We start from the raw sequence: 21,101 nt of genomic DNA on the forward strand, positions 1-21,101 counted from the left end.
TTGTTTGTGTTGCTTTGGATTTCCAGAATCTGCAGACTTTGTCGTGTTTGTGATTTACCTCTCCGTTGTCCCTCCCGCCTCCGGCCACTGATGGCGCTGTAAGGATCTCCGGCCACTGGTGGCGCTGTATGGATCTCCGGCCACTGGTGGCGCTATATGGATCTCCGGCCACTGGTGGCGCTGTGCGGACCACCGGCCGTCGGCGACGATGTGCAGACCTCCGGCCGCCGGTGGCGCTGGGGAGAAACGCTGCTGAACGCATGCGCGGTGCCGAGTGCCGTTGTTGTTGGCGGTTCTCCGATTCGAGCAGGGGTAAGTAGGGAATGTTCCCGGTGTTGTGTAACTCGGGGGCCGGTTGCATTGGGAAAGGGCCGGGCCCGAGCTCTGCCGGACGGCTGGAGCAGGGGTGCAGTGGTAATGTTTTAGCTGTGGGGGTGGGGGGTGCGGGAGATTGCTTGATTGATAAGTTCGTGGCCTAAGTTGGAAGGCCTGAAGTTATACAGCTCTCGGTGCCTGCACGTGTAGTTCAACTCTTTGAGTGATTATGCAGAAAGTTTGAAGTTAATAACTTTTGTGGTATTTCTGTTTCAGATAATTGAAAATTGCTAGGTTTTGTAAAATTGACTCCTTCCACCTTAGGCCATGAACTTATCAATCACTTCCAGTTTGTGATATCCAATTTGTGTACATGCTCATTTCATTTACTGGGCAACTGCCTTGCCACATTCGTGCAATGAGCAGGTGCACAAATTTGATGTGACATACATAGGGCTTCCTATAATGGCAAGCAGTAAACCAAGGTGAAAGAAATATATGAATTCCAGAGCTCCACAGAAATATAGTGATAGCTAAGACATTAACAAGATTACAGCCTATCATTACATTTCAGTGTATAACTGGTAAAATTAACCATATAATACTTAATTTAATAATATGACAAAGTATTGCATGGTTGCACTTAACCGATTATCATAACATATAATTATCAAGCAAGTAAAATAACTTTGCTTTGAAGCCCAAGTGTTGTTAGTGAGAAAAATTTACTTTAGGATTACTGAGTAATCCACGGACCACCATAGATGTAGCCTTACTAATACGAGTGATTCGGAGCAGACGGCAGGGCCCGCAGCACTTAGCAGTGTTCCTCAGAGGTATGAAAATGGCAGAAATAAAGCAATTCATTTTTTACACCTTTAGCCACCTAAATTGGAACCAAGTAATCAAGTATGAAAAAATAAACTCTGATGAACTATTGCAAAAGCCACGAATATTGCTGAATACTAGTCTCAAAAGTGGTAGGTTGGCAACTCTGCCTCGTACCATTTCTCTCGCAGAAATGGTTGGATGGGAAGTGTACCTGTGAGTGTCGATACAATATCCTCACACGTCGGGTGTTACGTGGTTCGACCTTTACAGGTCCTGTTTAGTCTTTAAATATATAAAAAGTTAAAGAAGTTTGAATCTTTACATAAATTATTATCACATTTATACAAATAGAAAATATCGTAGTTTGGAAGTGACAAATGTTAACGGGAGGGCAGCAACCATTTGGGAGTTTTGGAAATGCATTTCATCTCATTCATTGCCTCACTAAATTACTCTTTTTCCTATCAACACAAAGAGAAAAAGAGCCTCTTTCCCATCAGCTACAGTTGGTGGAGCGAGGCCAAGGGGTTGATCCGCTATTAATGATAGTTGAAATGACGTAAAACTACCTTATAGCCCAGAAATGTTTTTTTTTCCATTTAGCTTGTAAAACAAAACTAAATTTATCCAGGTGTAGAAGAGGATTTTGGATGATTAGCTTGTGTATTTGATCAAAATCAGGAAGAAGATGAGCGAGCAGTGAATTTTTCTTTCATTGTTTTCAACTTCTAAACTTGGGTTTCTATGTTCATTCCTTGCTTAATATAGCTCCTTCCTGGAATCCAATGGTACCCGTTGGAAAGAGCAGGAAAATGCTTACACTTCTGTGCAGGTATTTCCCAGCTTCCTTGGACAATGGGTCGAGCGAGAAGGAATTTCACAAATACCTAAATAAAAAACAGTCACAGCTCCAGGATTTCACCAAAAACGATCAAATATCCTAATGTTATTACTGGTACTTTTCCCCACCAGCCAACACCCCAACTTCCCAACCCCCTGCTTCAGTAGAATTCCCTCTATTTAATATGTGGCTGCTGTTAAATTACCCACATGTTTATTTTGACTTTTTTACAGAGGTGTTGGAGCGGTGGTCCGGTGAGCTCTGGTAGCACTGCACCCCTGAATGTATGATCCCTTCTCCCACCTGGTTCCCTCTGCTCATCTCTGCTCATCTTGTTCAATCTCTGTGCAGTCTCCTAATCCCATCTTCCTGCTTCAGTGATTTACATCTCCCATCTGGGTCATCTTCGGTCCACCCTGTATCCCACCAGCTCAATGTTATATATCAGCAATCTTTCCTCCAACCTCTGTCTTCATTGTGAAGTGTTCTTTTGATCCTTTGGCCTCGCTGAGTCATTTCCAGAATCAGTTATTGTTAGCTGGAATGCCGGAGGGTCATCAGGTCCCGGTTCTGTTGTGCATTGCTGTGGAGGTGCTCGTTTATGAACAGTGACGGGCTGACACACTGCAGCATTTTGCTGGCAGCAAAGAGTACTGGGAGAGTTGGTGCTTGGGCTCTAATCCAGTTATCGGCTGTCCAGGCAGATGGAACTGCTGGTGTTTTAGCTTTGTCTTTGGTTTGAGCTTCTACAGATGAGGCTGAATGCTCGTCCTGCAATGAAGCAGAAATTTCGAGCAGCTGGTCATTGTTTGTGGGGAAATCCCAGATTGCACTACCCAGTGTGAGATGTGGGGACGATGTGTGAGACTCTCAGGGTCGGTGAGTGGCAGATTAAGCTCTGTGAGTCTGTGAGGTTGGGTCCTGGGATATCATAGTTTTTAATCCAGCTAAATTGGAATCAGGGATCGATCTGTTTGGGCTTGTGAGGTGTTGATTGAGTATTTCTGGTCTGGGATCAGATGTTTGTTTCTGGAGTTCCTTTGGAAGCAATGGCTGCCAATCTGAGGAGAGGATGAGTTCCCATTCCATCCTCACAGGGAGAGGCTGTGAGTAAATGGGCTGTTCCATGTTTACAACTGTAGAAATAGACCCTGAGTCTGGTGTTCAAACTGTGTTTGGAAATCACCCCTCACTGTTACACAGTGGAAATCAGGCAGCTGTGCTGGAGATCTGCACTAAAAACTGAAAATGTTTGAACTCAATCTGATGAAATGTTATTAATTGAATTGTATTGTAAGCTGTTCCTTACCTGCAGAGTCTTTCTGGTAATTCCAGTTTCTTTTTATTCCTTGGTTTATATTTCATGAAATGGACCTGTTTTAACCTGGAAATGAAAATGGCTGTGATAGTTTGTAGGCCTCCGTTGGAGTCTCTGCAGGTCTCCCCTCTCCACGCCAACGATGTTGTCCAAGGGAAGGGCATTAGGACCCATACAGCTTGGCACCAGTGTCGTCGCTCAAGGACACACATGCAGCCTCTGCCAAGGCTCGAACTAGCAACCTTCAGATCACTGGACCAATGCCTTAACCACTTGGCCACGCGCCAGCACATGTGATAGTAGAACAGTAATGAAAGCACAACTTTTCCCTGTCAATTATCCTGGAACCAATTTTTCTGTTTTTCCTGGAAATGTGTTCAGTACAGTGTTCCTAACAAGGTTTACATGAATAATCTCAGGAACGATCGGTGTTATGAATGAGGAGCATTTGATGGTTCTGGACCTGTGCTCAATGGTGTTGAGAGGGACGGTGGGGGTGGTGGAGGGATGTATGGTTAATAAACCTACCGAATGCTGAAAAGCCTGGATACAGTGGACATGGAGAGGATGTTTCCATTAGACACAGAGTCTGTGATCTGACAACACAGTCTCAGAATAAAGATGCTTCCCGTTAAAACTCAGATGAGAAACATTTTATGGCCAAAAGATGTCTGATCTGTGGAATTTGTTGCCACAGAGGTTGGTTGAGGCTGCCATTTGGGTATATTTGTGACAGATTAATATATTGGTAATTGCTGAGTAGCTTCAGGGTTACAGGAGGAAGGCAGGAATGTGGTGTTGGAATAAAAATCAGCCCTGGTTGTGTGGTGGGCAGACCAGATGGATTGAATCACCTAATTCTGTTCCTGTGTCGTATGTCTTACCGTGACTGAATGATGGCTCCTTCTTATCCCATATCGTCTGTGTCATGTGAGGGACAATAAAAGATTGTTTACTGAGGTCATTACATCTGCCTTCAGTGTTTAAATTTCAGTGAGTTTTGTTCTTAGTAACATTACACAGAAATGTTTAGTTCTCCTTTTCATTATTAATGTGCTTCATTGTCTCTCTGTTTAAAGTTCGACCAGTGGTGAGAGATTTATTTGAAGAAAATCCCCAACTGGACGCAAACCACGACTGAAGACGAGGGAACAGCAACAAGTGAACCAGCCCGAGGACTGAGAGCACCGACTGGAGAGAACCCATCTGACTCGCAGATTCCAGTGATTCAGTCAGGAGAAAGTTTGGTGAGTCTCATTTACTCAAACACTGGTCCTTTAGACATTACATACCTGTACAAAGGAAGGGAGGAAGTAGTTGGGAGTGAGACTGAATGTGCCCAGCAGAACCAGTTATGCCTCTGTCAGACCCAGTTGCAATCACTCCAAGTCTGGTAATGTGCTTCCAGCAGCCCAGCCCTTTGAAACCACTCCCATTCCCTCACAGTGGTTACTCAGTAAAAGATCTTGCATCCTGTGAAGTCGCTTTTGGTCAGATCTGAGTGGGGAGAGGGAAAGAGAGGGGAGTGTTTTTACTGACTGTCTTTCAAAAACAGTATTTGTTTCAACTTGCTGCAAACTCTCTCCCCATACCCTGTACTTTCTCAACCAAAGTATTGACATAGATGACAAGTAGCAATGGGTGTAACCCCAGGGAACGTCACTAAGCATGGAACTCGAGTCCAAGAAACAGCCTCTCACCATCACCCTCTGCCTCCTACCACCCAGCCATTCCCAGACTCTGGGGCTCTGTAACAAACTCAATGTTAACAGCAAGATTAGTCAGTGATTAAGATGATGAGAGAATTGTGGCCTCCTGAAAGGACATGCGAGCTGAGCTGTCTGATTCATTGGACCAGATCCACCCTCGTTGACAACGTAATTTACCCCTTGCCCATCCACCCAGGTCATGTTACTTCCGATCACCCACAGTACCCCAACCACCCTCCGTTCCGCCAGTGGCCCCACACCCTTCTGACCATTCACCCCACACCGACACATAGACAGGCCCCCTTCACCCACGTCCACCCTCCCAGCTTGGGGAACCAGAGCAGACTGATCCTGTGATCCCGACACAGTGCAAAACTAACACCAGGGATGCAAGACTGGAGAGCCCGGAGCCTCCAGCTGTCCGGCTCGGTCTCGGCCCTTTCCCACTGCAACCGGCCCTGGATTTACACAAACCCGAGATTAACACCTTCCTCACCGCCACCTGAACAGAGGAAACACCCGCATCAGCTGGGGTTGAGCTGCAGTTGGTCCCCATATGAGTTAAAACTCCCCGCTGTCGGATCTGGAGACCAGAATCGTACGCGGTAAAACCATATAACAAATACAGCACAGAAACAGGCCATCTCGGCATTCCTAGTGCGTGCCGAACGCTTACTCTCAACTAGTCCCACTGACCTGCACTCAGCCCATAATCCTCCATTCCTTTCCTGTCCATATACCTATACAATTTTTTTTTAAATGAAAAAATCGAACCTGCCTCTGCCACTTCCACTGGAGGCTCGTTCCACACAGTTACCACTCTCTGAGTAAAGAAGTTACCCCTCATGTTACCCCTAACCTTTTGCCCCTTAACTCTCAACTCATGTCCTCTTGTTTGAATCTCCCCTACACTCAATGGAAAAAGCCTATCCACATCAACTCTATCAATCCCCGCATAATTTTAAATACTTCCATCAAGTCCCCCCTCAACCTTCTATGCTCCAAAGAATAAAGACCTAACTTGTTCAACCTTTCTCTGTAAATTAGGTGCTGAAACCCAGGTAACATTCTAGTAAATCTCTGTTCTCTGTTGACATCTTACGTATAATTTGGTGACCAGAACTGTAAAGAGTGCTCCAAATCTGGCCTCACCAATGCCTTGTACAATTTTAACATTACATCCCAACTCCTGTACTCAATGCTCAAAGGTCAGCATACCAAAAGCTTTCTTCATCACCACATGAGCTTCCTCCTTCAGGGAAATATGCACCATTATTCCTAGATTTCCTCACACTGTCTACAAGCTTTCTCTATTTGTGAACTAACCTCTTCTCTCCTAGTCTCTTCAATCTGATTCCCATCCCCCCAACCATTCTAGTTTAAAGTCTCCCCAGTAGCCTCCACAGATCTCCCCGCCAGGATATTGGTCCCCCTAGCTTTCAAGTGCAACCCATTCTTTTTGTACAGGTCACACCTGTCCCAAAAGAGGTCCCAAAGATCCAAAAACTTAAATCCCTGCCCCCTGCTTCAATCCCTCAGCCACACATTTATCCTCCACCTCATTCCATGACTACTGTCACTGCCACGTGGCACAGGCAGTAATCCCGAGATTACTACTTTGCGGACCTTCTTCTCAAATCCCTTCCTAACTCCCTATATTCTGCTTTCAGGACCTCTTCCCTTTTCCTACCTATGTCATTGGTACCTATATCTACCACGACCTCTGGCTCCTCACCCTCCCACTTCAGGATATCTTGGACGCGATCAGAAGTTTCCCGGACCCTGGCACCAGGGAGGCAAACTACCATCCAGATCTCCTGACTGCATCCACAGAATCACCTATCTGACTCCCTAACTATCGAGTCCCCTATTACTACTGCCTTCCTCTTCCTTTCCCTCCCCTTCTGAGCCACAGGGCTGGACTCTGTGCCAGAGGCACGGCCACAGTTGCTTCCCCCAGGTAGGCTGTTCACCCCCCCCACCCCCCGCAACAGTATTCAAACAGGAGTACTTATTGTCAAGGGGTACAGCCACTGGGGTACTCTCTAGTACCTGACTCTTCCCCTTCCCCTCCTAACCGTGACCCACTTGTCTACCTCCCATGGCCCCGGTGTGACCACCTGCCTGTAACTCCTCTCTATCAACTCCTCGCTCTCCCTGACCAGACGAAGGTCATCGAGCTGCAGCTCCAGTTCCCTGGCACAGACCCTTAGGAACTGCAGCTCGGCGCAGATGTGAATGTCCGGGAGGCTAGGAGACTCCGGGACCTCCCACATCCGACACCGAGAACAGCAAGCTGCCCTCACACTCATAATTCCCAGCATGGAACCGTAATCCCACGGTGGATTTGTTCGGTGAGTTGTGAACATACGTGATTAATGACTCTGCAACTGGGGACTGGATAAATAGTTAATCTAACAATTCTAATCAGACACACAGTCTCCTTGCCTTTCTCCCTCACCCCTAGCTACTTACCCCACTTCCCTCACCACACCCTCCTCACAGTCTTCCTCATTGGGGCCCTCTACTCCAGCCCTCCCTTCTTGCTCCCTTTCTCCCACACTCTCAACTCTCCCTCACCCCTTCCTTATCATCGCCCCCTCAATCATCCTTGCTTCCTCACCGCCTCTCTCCCTCCCGCTTCTCTCTTCCCTATCCCTCTCAGTTGCACTGCTACTTGACCAGTCTCCCACTCTCTTTCACCCCTTTCCTCGCGCTTTCCTTTTTTGCCACTCTCTCTACCCCTCTAGTAATAAATCGTACTCCTCTCTCTTGTTTCTCTTCATCTCCTCACTCTGTCATGCCTCTCTTCATTTCTCTCTCCCTCTCTCCCCTATCCATGTTTCTCTTACTCTTCCATTCTCTCTCCCATCCCACAATCCTTGTCCCTACCCCTATCACCCACCAACTCGATCTCAGTCACCCTCTGTCTTCCCCTCTCCATCTCCTCCTCTCTCATGCACCTCAATCAAACTCGTCTCTCTCACTCAGTCGCCTCCACCACTCTGTAACCTCTTCCATTTCTAGCTCTCTCCCTCTCTGTCTCTCTCCCTACATCCCACCCTCCCCCCTCTCTCAAACACTCTCCCTGCTGGCTCCCGTATCCCATAGTGTCTTCCCCTCTTTCTCACCCTCCAAATCTACCACTCACCCCATGCATTCTCCCTCTTCGCTCCTTGTCAGTCCCACTCCTCCTCCTACTCCCCCTCTCACCCGTCACACCCCGCGCTCTCCACCCCAGTATGCAAACGCCTGGGCACCACTGGTCAAACTTCCTGTTACTATGAATAGTTCAGTGAGTAGAAGGTGAACTGGTCTCCAAAAGTCATAAAACTGACCAGTCTTATAGAGTCTCTCGAGGAAGTTATCAGGAAAGTGGATGAAGACAAGGCAGTGGATGTTGTCTACATGGATGTTAGCATGGATGTCCCTCATATGGGAGGTTGGTCAAGAATGTTCAGTCATTCAGCATTCAAGATTAGACAGGAAATCGGATGAGACAATGTCTTTGGGAGAAGCCAGAGTGTGGTAGCAGATGGTTGCCTCTCTGACTGGAGGACTGTGACTAGTGGTTGCCACAGAGATCAGTGCTGGATCTGTTGTTGTTTGTCATCTATATCAGTAATCTGGATGATAGTGTGGTTAACTGGATCAGCAGATTTGTGGATGACACCAAGACTGGTGGTGTAGTGGACAGCGAGGAAGACTATCAAGGCTTGCAGTGCGATCTGGACCCCCTGGGAAAATGGTTTGAGAAATGGAAAATAGGTGTTCCACTTTGGTCTGACCTACCAAGGGAGGCCTTTCACAATGACTGATCGGGCACGGAGGAGTGTTGTGGAAGAAAGGGACCTGGGAATACAAGTCCTTAATTCACTGGAAGTGGTCTCACAGTTAGATAGTGATGGAAAGAAAGATTTTAGCCCACTGGCCTTCATGAACCAAATATTGACAATATATAGATGTTATGTTGACTTGTAGAAGACATTGGTGAGGCTTAATTTAGAGTATTGTGTGTAGTTTTGGTCACCTGCCTACAGGAAAGCTGTAAAAGAGGTTCAGAGATTTCAGAGAAAATTCACAATAAAGTTGCCAGGTCTGGAGGACTTGGGTTAAAAGGAAAGATTGAACAGGTCAGAACTTTATTCCTTCGAATGTAGCAGATTGAGGGGAGATTTGATTGTGATAGAGAGGAATAGATAGTGGAAATGCAAGCTGGCTTTCTCCACTGAGATTGGGTGGGACTACAACCAGAGGCCAGGGGTTAAGGGTGAAAGGTGAAATGTTAAGGAGAACATGAGGGGAAACTTCTTCGTACAGACGGTCATCCGGGTGTGGAATGAGCAGCCATCAGGAGTGGTGCATGCGAGCTGGATTTCAACATTTAAGAGGTTTGTGTAGATACCTGGATGGTAGAGGTGTGGGAGTGGGCAGTTTAAATAGTTCAGCACAAACTAGATGGCCCAAAGGACCTGTTTCTGTGTTCAACACGAGTGAATCTGCAGATGCTGGAAATAAATAAAAAAACACGAAATGCTGGCAAAACTCAGCAGGTCAGACAGCATCTATGAGAGGAGGTAATAATGACATTTCGGGCCGAAAAACTTCATCAGGAGTGGAGTAACATGGAATGGTCGATGGGGGATAAGAAGTGGGGGGAGGGTTAAAGTAGAGAGCTGGGAAGTGATAGGCTGGAGGGAAATGGGCTGGGGGAAGGTGGAGAATTATGGGAAATAAAAGAGAAAGAAAGGTAGGTCTGGGGGGAGAGATTATAGGGAGGGGGGACAAAGAGAGAGAAAGAGAACCAGACTAAAATAATCGATAGGGATGGGGGTAAGGGTGGGGGGCAGGGGTATCAATGGAGGTCAGTGAGTTGGATGTTCATGCCGGCAGGAAGGAGGCTACCTAGGCGGGAGATAAGGTATGGCTCCATCAACCTGTGTCTCCATCTTGATGGCAGAGGAGGCCATGGACAGACATGTCGGACTGGGAGTGGTCTGTGGAATTGAAGTGTGTGGCCACAGGGAGATCCCGCCACTGCTGGAGGAATGAGCGCCGGTGTTCAGCGAAACGGTCTCCCAGTCTGTGGCGGGTCTCCCCAATGTATAAATGGCCACACCGGGAGCACCAGATACAGTATATCACCCCAGTTGACTCACAGGTGAAGTGGTGCCTTACCTGAAAGGACTGCCTGGGGCCTAGGACTTCATTAACTTCGCCTCCAACTTTCACCTCAAATTCACCTGGTCTATTTCCAACACCTCCCTCCCCTTTCTAGATCTTTCTGTTTCTATCTCTGGAGACACCCGATCCACTGACGTCTACTACAAACCTACTAACTCCCACAGCTACCTAGACTATTCCTCCTCCCACCCTGTCTCCTGCAAAAATGCTATCCCTTTCACTCAATTCCTCCACCGCATCTGCTCTCAGCATGAGGCCTTTCATTCTCGGGCAAAAGAGATGTCTTCCTTTTTTAAAGAAAGTGGCTTCCGTTCGTCCACTATCAACTCTGCCCTCCATCGTTCCTCCCATATTTCACGCACCTCTGCCCTCGCCCATCCCCCGCCAGCCCACCAGGGATGGAGTCCCCCCTGGTCCTCACCTATCACCCTACCAGCGTACAGATCCAACGCATAATCCTCCGTAACTTCCGCCACCTCCTACCTCCTACGTGATCCCACCACCAACCACATCTTCCTCTCCCCACCCCCTCGGCTTTCAGCAGGGAACACTCCCTACGCGACTCCCTTGTCCATTCATTCCCCCCCAACCCTCCCCACCGACCTCCCTCCGGGCACTCTTCCCTGCAAATGGAAGAAGTGCTACACATGCCCCCAAACTTCTTCCCTCACCACTATCTCAGGCCCCAGACAGTCCTTTCAGGTGAGGCATCACTTCAGCTGAAAGTCAACTGGGGTGATATACTGTATCCGGTGCTCCCGATGTGGCCATTTATTCATTGGGGAGACCCGCCGCAGACTGGAAGACCATTTCGCCGAACACCGGCCATCGGTCCTCCAGCAGTGGCGGGATCTCCCTGTGGCCACACACTTCAATTCCACAGACCACTCCCACTCCGACATGTCTGTCCTTGGCCTCCTCTGCCATCAAGATGGAGACACAGGTGGATGGAGCCATACCTTATCTCCTGCCTAGGTAGCCTCCTTCCTGCCGGCCTACCCTTACCCCCATCCCTATCGATTATTTTAGTCTGTTTCTGTGTTGTACATTTCTAGAAGAACCTGAAATATTGCAACAATTCACTCTGAGCCCTTTTAACAACTGTGCAAACCAACCATTCACCTCAGCAGGAATTTTTATATGGCGTTAAAACTGTGGCACTTTAAGTTAATAACACAAAAGAAAATCCCAGCTGCACATCAAGAAAAACTATTTGTGTGAGAGTGTTTAAGTTACTGTGGGGCCAGGCACCCATGCAGCTCAGTGGGAACAGGGAATAATACCAATGGAGAGAATCAGACTGAGCCAAGGCACAAATTTGAGACGGCAGAAATGCCCCATTCTTATAGAGACAGGAAGAGCATCAGGGAATTGATGCTCATTCCAGATACCAGCACTCTGCCCAGTCAGAAGATGATTTCTCTCTCCAGCTTGGGATGTACCTCACTGTAACAGTGTGATACCAGATCAAACCTTGGCAACTCAAGTAATCTCAACTGAAATGTTGTCCTAAACCCACTGATGGATTTTGAAAATCTTTTTACAGGTTAAAAATGAGAAGGAATTTGTCTCCAGGAATCTCAAACTTGGCATGCCAGTTTTGCTGTTTCTGTCTAGATATTTAAGAAGTGGAGCAAGGGATTCAATCGACCATCCTTCCTACTCAGACTGTGGGGAGGGATTCACTCGGTCATTTGACCAACTTGCATGCCCGTCATTTTACACAGGAGAAAGGCCGTTCACCTGCTCAGACAGTGGGAATGGATTCACTTGGTTATCACAATTGAATGTACATCAGCAAGCTCACACTGGGCAAGGCCAATCACCTGTTCTGTGTGTGAGAAGGGATTCAGTCGGTCATCCCACCTGTGGACACAGCAGTCAGTTCACACCGGGCAGGGGCTGGTCATCTGCTGAATTTGTGGGGAAAGGTTCACTCGGTCATCTGATCTAATGGCTCACCAGCGAGTTCACACGAGGGAGTGGCCGTTCACCTGCTCAGTCTGTGAGAAGAGATTCACTCACTCTTCCACCTTGTGGAAACACCAGCGAGTTCACACTGGGGAGAAGCCGTACATCTGCTCAATCTGTGGGAAGAGATTCACTGAGTCATCCACCCTACTGGTACATCAGCGAGTTCACACTGGGGAGAAGCCATTCACCTGCTCAGTCTGTGGGAAGAGATTCACTCAGTTAACCCACCTACAGAGTCATCAGCGAGTTCACACTGGGGAGAGGCCATTCACCTGCTCAGAATGTGGGAAAGGATTCACTGAGTTATCCAGCCTACAGAGACATCAGCGAGTTCACACTGGGGAGAAGCCGTTCACCTGCTCAGAATGTGGGAAGAGATTCACTCGCTCTTCCAGCCTACAGAGACATCGGCAAGTTCACACCGGGGAGAAGCCGTTCATCTGCTGAGAATGTGGGACAGGATTCACTCAGTCATCCCAACTGCTGGTACACCAGTCGGATCACAATGAGGAGTGGCCATTGTTATGAATCTCTAGGTTTCGTTTGCTGTGGACTATCATTTTAAGAGAGAGAAATGAAGAAGATGAATCAGTCTGACTTGCAGCTATTTTACATTGCTCGCAGCTTGTTTAGTTTAACCGAGGACATAGACACTCAGAGTCAGATGGGGATGAAGGAGGAAAAATGGAAGGATCGAACCCAGGGAACTAGTGGACAAGGGTCACTGTTTGGAATTTTTCTATGCGCACAATGGTGGGTTAATTATCAATTCAGCATACATCGAATGTGTGGTTGTTACCTTGTTTGATCCATAGGAGTGGATCTGTTTTGGGGTATCCTGTGAAGACCACTGATGTGTTAACCCTTGCCTAGATGTGGTGTGGTAATTCACTTGACGATACCTCTTGTGACAAGTCACTTTCGGTGATAATTCATATGTGGATTTGGAATGATGACAGATAAAATCTACAGCGACTATTCTCTCACTTTACAACCATGGAACCTGTGGAATTCAACATAATTGCCTTCTCTCGACATTTACCCTAGATTACAAATATCTCTCTCTCATCACCTATTCTGTGGATGAACTGAACATTCATACTTTACCATCTCAAGACTCCAAGCCTTGTTTCCCCCGAGAATAGTTTGGGAGCTATATTTACACACATGCCACTTAACTTTTGTTTATCTTCCTTAAGTTATTGTATAAGTAGATTCTATTAAAGATTGTTTTAACATCAAAAACAGACTCCAGGTGTAGTCCATTGCTGCTGGTTCGTTTCTAAAGCATAACAATTCAGAGTAAAATTGGGGCCTGCAACCGGAATATGAACAGATTTGGGGGTGTATTGATTAGTTATCGATTTCATTGGGGAAATTCCTTTTGATTTATTTGTGTGTGGAAAATCAGCAGCAATGGATGTTGATAGATGTCAGGAAGCACCAGCCTCTGAGGCATTAGAGGACACTGGTAGGATTGAGTTGTTGAGTCTTGCTAGAAGGTTAAAACTTGCTAAGGTGAAATCGACAATGAGGAGGGCTCAGATGCAGAGGATAATAGCTGAACATTATGTATCTGAGGGAGTGTTTAAAGTGGCAGAGTTGGAGTTTTTTCCTGAAAGTAAACCTCGTGAGCTTGAGCTCCAGTACAAGTGAGAAAAATTAAAGATGGAGGCTGCGGAAAGGCAGTGGGAGCTTGAGACTAGACAGACAGAAAAACAGGGAGGAAGCAGAAAGACCGGCTGTTTGAGTTGGAAAAGATAGAGAGATTGCAGCAAAGGGGTCTAGCGTTAGACTCTCGTGTTAAGTTGAGGCCAGTCAAGAAGTTAAATTGGTACCTCCATTTGACGAGGTAGAGGTTGATAAATACTTTCGGCATTTTGAGAAGTTTGCTCAGAGTTTAAAATGGCCAAGAGAGGGTTGGCATATTCTCTTACAAAGTGTAATTCAGGAGAACGCTTAGCAAGCCGATTCTGCTTTGACAGTTGATGAAGCAGCTGATTATAGAACATAGAATAGTACAGCACAATACAGGCCCTTTGGCCCACAATGTTGTGCCAACCCTTAAGCCCTGCCTCCCATATATCCCCCCCACACCTTAAATTTCTCCATATACCTGTCTAGTAGCCTTTTGAATTTCACTATATCTGCTTCCACCACTGACTCAGGCAGTGCATTCCACACACCAACCACCCTCTGAGTGAAAAAACCTTTCTCTAATATCCCCCTTGAACTTCCCACCCCTTACCTTAAAGCTACGTCCTCTTGTATTGAGCAGTGGTGCCCTGGGGAAGAGGTGCTGGCTGTCCACTCTATCTATTCTTCTTAATATCTTGTATACCTCTATCATGTCTCCTTTCATTCTCCTTCTTTCCAGAGAGTAAAGCCCTAGCTCCCTTTATCTCTGATCATAATGCATGCTGACTAAACCAGGCAGTATCCTGGTAAATCTCCTCTGTACCCTTTGCAATGCTTCCACATACTTCCTATAGTGAGGCGACCAGAACTGGACACAATACTCCAAATGTGGCCTAATCAGAGTTTTATAGAGCTGCATCATTACATCGCGTCTCTTAAACTCTATCCCTCGACATATGAAGGCTAACACCCCATAAGCTTTCTTAACTACCCTATCTACCTGTGAGGCAACTTTCAGAGATCTGTGGACATGTATCCCAGACCCCTCTGCTCCTCCACACTACCAATTATCCTGCCATTTACTTTGTACTTTGCCTTGGAGATTTCAGCTTCCAAAGTGTACCACCTCACACTTCTGAAGGTAGAAGCAAAAAGTAGTAAGGCGAAAAGTAAAAGTGGCAGGCAGGCAAATCCGGGGCAAAAATCAAAAAGGGCCAGTTTTCAACATAATTGTATAAGGGCTAAGAGTGTTTAAAAACAAGGCTGAAGGCATTGTGGGTCAATGCATGGAGCATTTGTAACAAGGTGAATGATTGAATGTGCAGATAGTTATTAATGAATATGATATAGTTGGGATCCCAGAGTCATGGCTCCAGGGTGACCAAGGATGCGAGGTCAACATCCAGGGATATTCAATATTCAGGAGGGATAGACAAGAAAGAAAAGGAGGTGGGGTAGCATTGCTGGTTAGAGAGGAGATTAATGCAATAGAAAGAAAGGAAATTGGCCTGGAGGATGTGGAATCAATATCAGTACAGCTGCATAACACTCCGGGGTAGAAAACGCTGGTGGGAGTTGTGTATAGGCCACATAACAGTACTAGTGTGGTTTCGGATGGCATTAAACAGGAAATTAGAAACGCGTGCAATAAAGGTACAACAGTTGTAATGGGTGAGTTCATTCTACATATAGATTGGGTGGACCAAGTTGGTAAGGGTGCTGAGGAAGAAGATTTCTTGGAATGTATGCAAAATGGTTTTCTGAACCAAAATGTCGAGGAACCAACTAGACAGCAAGCCATTCTAGACCGGGTATTATTGTGTGATGAGAAAGGGTTAGTTAGCAATCTTGTCGTGCAAGGCCCCTTGGGTAAGAGTGACCATAATATGGTGGAATTCTTCATTAAGATGGTGAGAGACGTAGTTAATTCAGTAAAAAAAGTTTCTGAACTTAAAGAAGGGCAACTGTGAAGGTATGAGATAGGAATTAGCTAAGATAGACTGGCAAATGATACTTAAAGGGATGATGGTGGATATGCAATGGCAAGCATTTAAAGATCGCGTGGATAAACTACAACAAGTGTTCATCCCAGTTTGGCAAAAGAATAAACCAGGGAAGGTAGTGCACCCATGGCTGACAAGGGAAATTAGGGATAGTATCAATTCCAAAGAAGAAACATACAAATTAGCCAGAAAAGGCAGCACACCTGAGGACTGGGAGAAATTCAGAGTCCAGCAGAGGAGGACAAAGGGATTAATTTGGAAAGGGACAAAAGATTATGAGAGAAAGCTGGCAGGGAACATAAAAACTGACTGTAAAATCTTTTATAGCCTTTTAAAGAAAACGATTGGTTGACAAATGTCAACCCTTGCAGTCAGAAACAGGTGAATTGATCATGGGGAACAAGGACATGGCAGACCATTTGAATAACTACTTTGGTTCTGTCTAAGGAGGACATAAATAATCTTCTGGAAATAGTAGGGGACCGAGGGTCTAGTTAGATGGAGGAAATGAGGGAAATGCATGTTCGTAGAGAAGTGGTGTTAGGTAAATTGAAGGGATTAAAAGCAGATAACTCCTCAGGGCCAGGTGGCCTGCATCCCAGAGTGCTTAAGGAAGTAGCCTAAGAAACAGTGGATGCATTAGTGATAATTTTTCAAAACTCTTTAGATTCTGGATTAATTCCTGAGGATTGGAGGGTGGCTAATGTAACCCCACTTCTTACAAAAGGAGGGAGAAACTGGGGAATTGTAGACTGGTTAGCCTGACATCAGTGGTGGGGACAATGCTAGACAGTTATTGAAGATGTGATAACAGCACATTTGGAAAGAGGTGAAATCATCGGAAAAAGTCAGCATGGATTTGTGAAAGGTAAATCATGTCTGACAAATCTTATAGAAGTTTTTGAGGATGTAACTAGTAGAGTGGATGGGGAGATCCAGTGGATCTGGTATATTTGGATTTTCAAAAGGCTTTTGACAAGGTCCCACACAGTAGATTAGTGTGCAAACTTAAAGCACACGGTATTGGGGGTATGGTATAGATGTGGATAGAGAATTGTTTGCCAGACAGGAAGCAAAGAGTGGGAGTAAACGGGACCATTTCATAATGGCAAGCAGTGACTAGTGGGGTATTGCAAGGCTCATTGCTGGGACCCCAGTTGTTTACAATATTTATTAATGATTTAGACCAGGGAATTAAATGCAGTATCTCCAAGTTTGTGGAAGACATGAAGCTGGGAGGCAGTGTTAGCTATGAGGAGGATGCAAAGCAGATGCAGGCTGACTTGGATAGGTTAGATGAGTGGGCAGATTCATGGCAGATGCAAATTAATGTGGATAAATGTGAGGTTCTCCACCTTGGTGGCAAGAGCAGGAAAACATGGTGGCCAATTAGGAAAAGGGGAGGTACAACAATACCTGGGTGTAATTGTACACCAGTCATTGAAAGTGGGCATGCAGGTACAGCAGGCGGTGAAAAAGGCAAATGGTATGTTGGCATTCATAGCATGAGGATTCCAGTATAGGAGCAGGAAAGTTCTACTGCAGTTGTACAAGGCCTTGGTGAGACCATACCTGGAGTATTGTGTTCAGTTTTGGTCCCCTAATCTGAGGACAGACACTCTTGCCATTGAGGGAGTACAAAGAACGTTCATCAGATTGATTCCTGGGATGGCAGGACTTTCATATGAGGAAAGACTAGGCTTATACTCGCTGGAATTTAGAAGATTGAGGGGGATCTTATTGAAATGTATAAAATTCTAAAGGGATTGGACCGGCTAGATGCAGGAAGATTGTTCCCGATGTTGGAGAAGTCTGGAACGAGGGGTCACAGTTTAAGGATAAAGGGGAAGCATTTTGGGACCGAGATGAGGAAAAAGTTATTCACACAGAGAGTGGAGAATCTGTGGAATTCTCCGCCACAGGAAACAGTTGAGGCCAGTTCATTGGCTATATTTAAGAGGGAGTTAGATATGGCCCTAGTGGCTAAAGCGACCGGGAGTATGGAGAGAAAGTAGGTACAGGGTTCTGAGTTGGATGGTTCGTCATGATCATACTGAATAGCGGTGCAGGCTCAAAGGGCTGAATGACCTACCCCTGCACCTATTTTCTATGCTTCTATCATTCGAACATCAACTCCGTAATCATTCTGCATCACTTATTAATTATTTTTTAATTGATTATGGCTTAATTGAAATTTGGAGGCATATGCATCATAGTGATAGAGAATACTCTTTTTTTCCTCACATGTTCATAATAAATATTCGAGAATCGACTATTTTATAGTCAACCCTCGATTTCTATTTAATGTTCAGAAATGTGAATATGATGCAATTGTTGTCTCTGATCATACTCATTTAAACCTAATAATTGAACTGAAAGATGTTGCTTCTACCGGACCAATTTGTTTTCCAGAACATTGTCAACAAAGTTCTGAATTTATTGAGTTTATTGAAACTCAGATAAAAGAGTTTTTTATCTTTACTAATACAGGAAACGTCTCAAAGTTAGTAATTTTGGATACATTAAAAGACTATTTAGGTGGTCAGATTATTTCATATATAGCTAAGCTGAAGAAACAGACACGAATGGAATTAGATAAAATCTCTAAACAAAGAATTAGATAACATCAGTGCTACCTCTCCAAATGTTGCTTTGTTTAAAAGAAGAGTTGAATTACAATCACAGTATAATTTATTACTAACATATCCTATTGAAGGATATTTGCTTAAATTGTAAAGTCAGTTTTATATTTTTGGAGATAAAAATAGTAAGCACTTAGCTTCCCAATTAATGGCAGCTGTAGCTAAGACAAATTTTAAAGATTTGTAAAAATATTGGAGATATATCATGTAACGATAAAGACATCAATAATATTTTGCAGGATATTTATTCTTTTCTTTATAGATCTCAACTTTCTGCAGATTCCTCCAAAGTGAAGGCTTTTTTTTTACATAAGATTAAATTTCCTCAAATTACTGTTGAAGATCAACAGATGCCTGATGCACCAGTTATTGAGCATTTAATTCAGAAAACTATGTTGTTAATGCATTCAGGTCAAGCTCCTGGACTTGACGTGTATTTGGTAGGATTTTACATAAAAATTGAAAGGTTACTTTCTCATTACCTGTTGGAAATATTTCATGAATCCTTTGAGAAGGGTAGTTTACCTTCTTTTGATGAAGCTTCTATTTCTTTAATCCTTAAGAAAGATAAAAATCCTACTGAATGTTCATCATATAGACCTATTTCATTATTAAATGTGGATTTGAAAACTCTCTCTAAGATTATGGCTAACCACTTGGTAAATATTTCAACTAAAATTATCTCGATGGAGCCAACAGGCTTTATTAAAGGTCGTTACTGTTTCTCCAGTGTTCGGAGATTGATGAACATTATATATTCATCACTATCTAACCCAATGTGTTATCTCTTTCGATGCAGAATAGGCATTTGATAGAGTTGAGTGGTCATATTTGTTTAAAATTTTAGGAAATAATTGGTTTTGGTAATAATTTCAATAGGTGGATTCAAATGATTTATGAGAATCCTATTGCCACAGTTATTACTAATAATTTCAGGTCCTTTTTTTCCCCACTTTCAGTGGCACAAGGCAGGGTTTTCCATTAAGCCCTTCATTATTTAATATTGTACTGGAGCCTTTGGCCATAAAACTCTGTGAAGCTAAAAATATTCATGGTATTTCTATGAATTGAACCATACATAAGATTTATCTTTACACAGATGATCTTTTGGTAAAAGATTTTGGTAAATTTTCAGGATATAATCTTAACTTCAATAAAAAGGGAATTGTTTCCATGAAATGCCGCTGTGTTTAAATATAATGATATTCCATTTAGAATTGTTCATTCTTTTAAATCTTTAGGTATTATAATTACTAAATATATATCTTTATAAAGATAATGTAGTTCCTTTAATGGACTCCATGAAACAACTATTTTCTGGATGGAATCCACTTACTCTTGCTTTAATAGGTCATATCCATGCCGTGAAAATGATGATTTTACTTAGATTTTTATATATTTTTCAAAATATTCCTATCTTTTTAAATAAAAATAATGATCAAACTGACTCACTTATTTTGTACTTCATTTAGAACAATAATTTAGAACAATGGTTTTTTATATTGAAATTTTTTATTTAAACCTTCAATAACTCATCCGATTTTTCTCCTGTGGAGAAATAAGGGGATCCGGTCTTGTGCAGATTTACTTTGTGATGACCGATTGATGACTTTTGAAGAGTTAATTAGCAAATATTCTCTCTCATACACACTTACTGCAATATTTTCAGGTTTGACATTTTTTTACAACAATATTTATCTAAGTTTCTATATATGGCAGAATATGATTTGTTGGATACAATTTTGAATTTGAATCCATTAGTAAGAGGTTCCATTGGTAGAATTTATAATTTATGTTTACTATAAAAAGATATCCTCTCACTAAAGATTAAACAAGATTGTGAGAGAGAACTTAATATGACCTTTGTTAATGAAGATTGGTTGCGAGTTCTGAAAATAGTAAATTCTTCTTTGATATGTGCCAATCACGGTTTAATTAAGTTTAAAATTGTTCACTGTTATTATTTAACAAAGGTGAGATATTCAAGATATTTCCTGACATAGACAATTACTGTGATAGGTGTTAAACTAAAATAGCCACTTTGTCACATATATTCTGGTCATGTTCTTCATTAAAATCTTTTTGGAAATCTTTGTTTTCTACAATTTCTAAAGCTCTGAAAATTAATTTACAACCTATTACATTGACTGTACTAATTGGAATAGTTCCACATCATATTCAGGGTATTGCATCTTCACATCAACATGTAATTGCATTTGTTACATAGTTTGCAAGAAGGGCTATGTTATTAAAGTGGAAAGATACCTCTGTCCCTACATTAATTCAATGGTTTTCTCAAGTAATGTTATATCTCGGTTTTGGAAAAAAAAATGGAAGTAGAACTTTTGATCCTTGATTGGACTTTGAGAGAAGATGGGGCTGTTTTGCCAAATTATTTAATTTGTATTATTTTATATGGTTTCCTTCCAATTTTATTTTATATAAGGATGAATTAGCAGTTAATGATTCTTTTTTTTTGTGTGAGAGAGAGAGAGAGAGAGAGAGAGAGAGAGAGAGAGAGAATATGAATATATGATGGTAAGATGTATTGTTGTGGGAGTTGATTCCTAATTTTTTTTTTCCTTTTTTCCTTTTTTGGTAGTTAGTGGAGTTTCTTTTTTTTTTAGTTAGTTGGGGTTCTCATTT

At 43.7% G+C, this 21,101-nt stretch overlaps 1 long non-coding RNA gene across 1 annotated transcript; it reads left to right on the forward strand.

The window, feature by feature from the left end:
* The first annotated feature begins 277 nt into the window (after positions 1 to 277).
* LOC132386147 (uncharacterized) lies at positions 278 to 20,885 on the forward strand. Its single transcript, XR_009509415.1, has 3 exons — positions 278 to 312; positions 4,385 to 4,552; positions 18,718 to 20,885. It is a non-coding gene; the product is annotated as an uncharacterized LOC132386147 (long non-coding RNA).
* Positions 20,886 to 21,101: the final 216 nt, after the last annotated feature.

This window comes from Hypanus sabinus, unplaced genomic scaffold (genome assembly GCF_030144855.1).
Source record: "Hypanus sabinus isolate sHypSab1 unplaced genomic scaffold, sHypSab1.hap1 scaffold_1033, whole genome shotgun sequence".
NCBI lineage: Eukaryota > Metazoa > Chordata > Chondrichthyes > Myliobatiformes > Dasyatidae > Hypanus > Hypanus sabinus.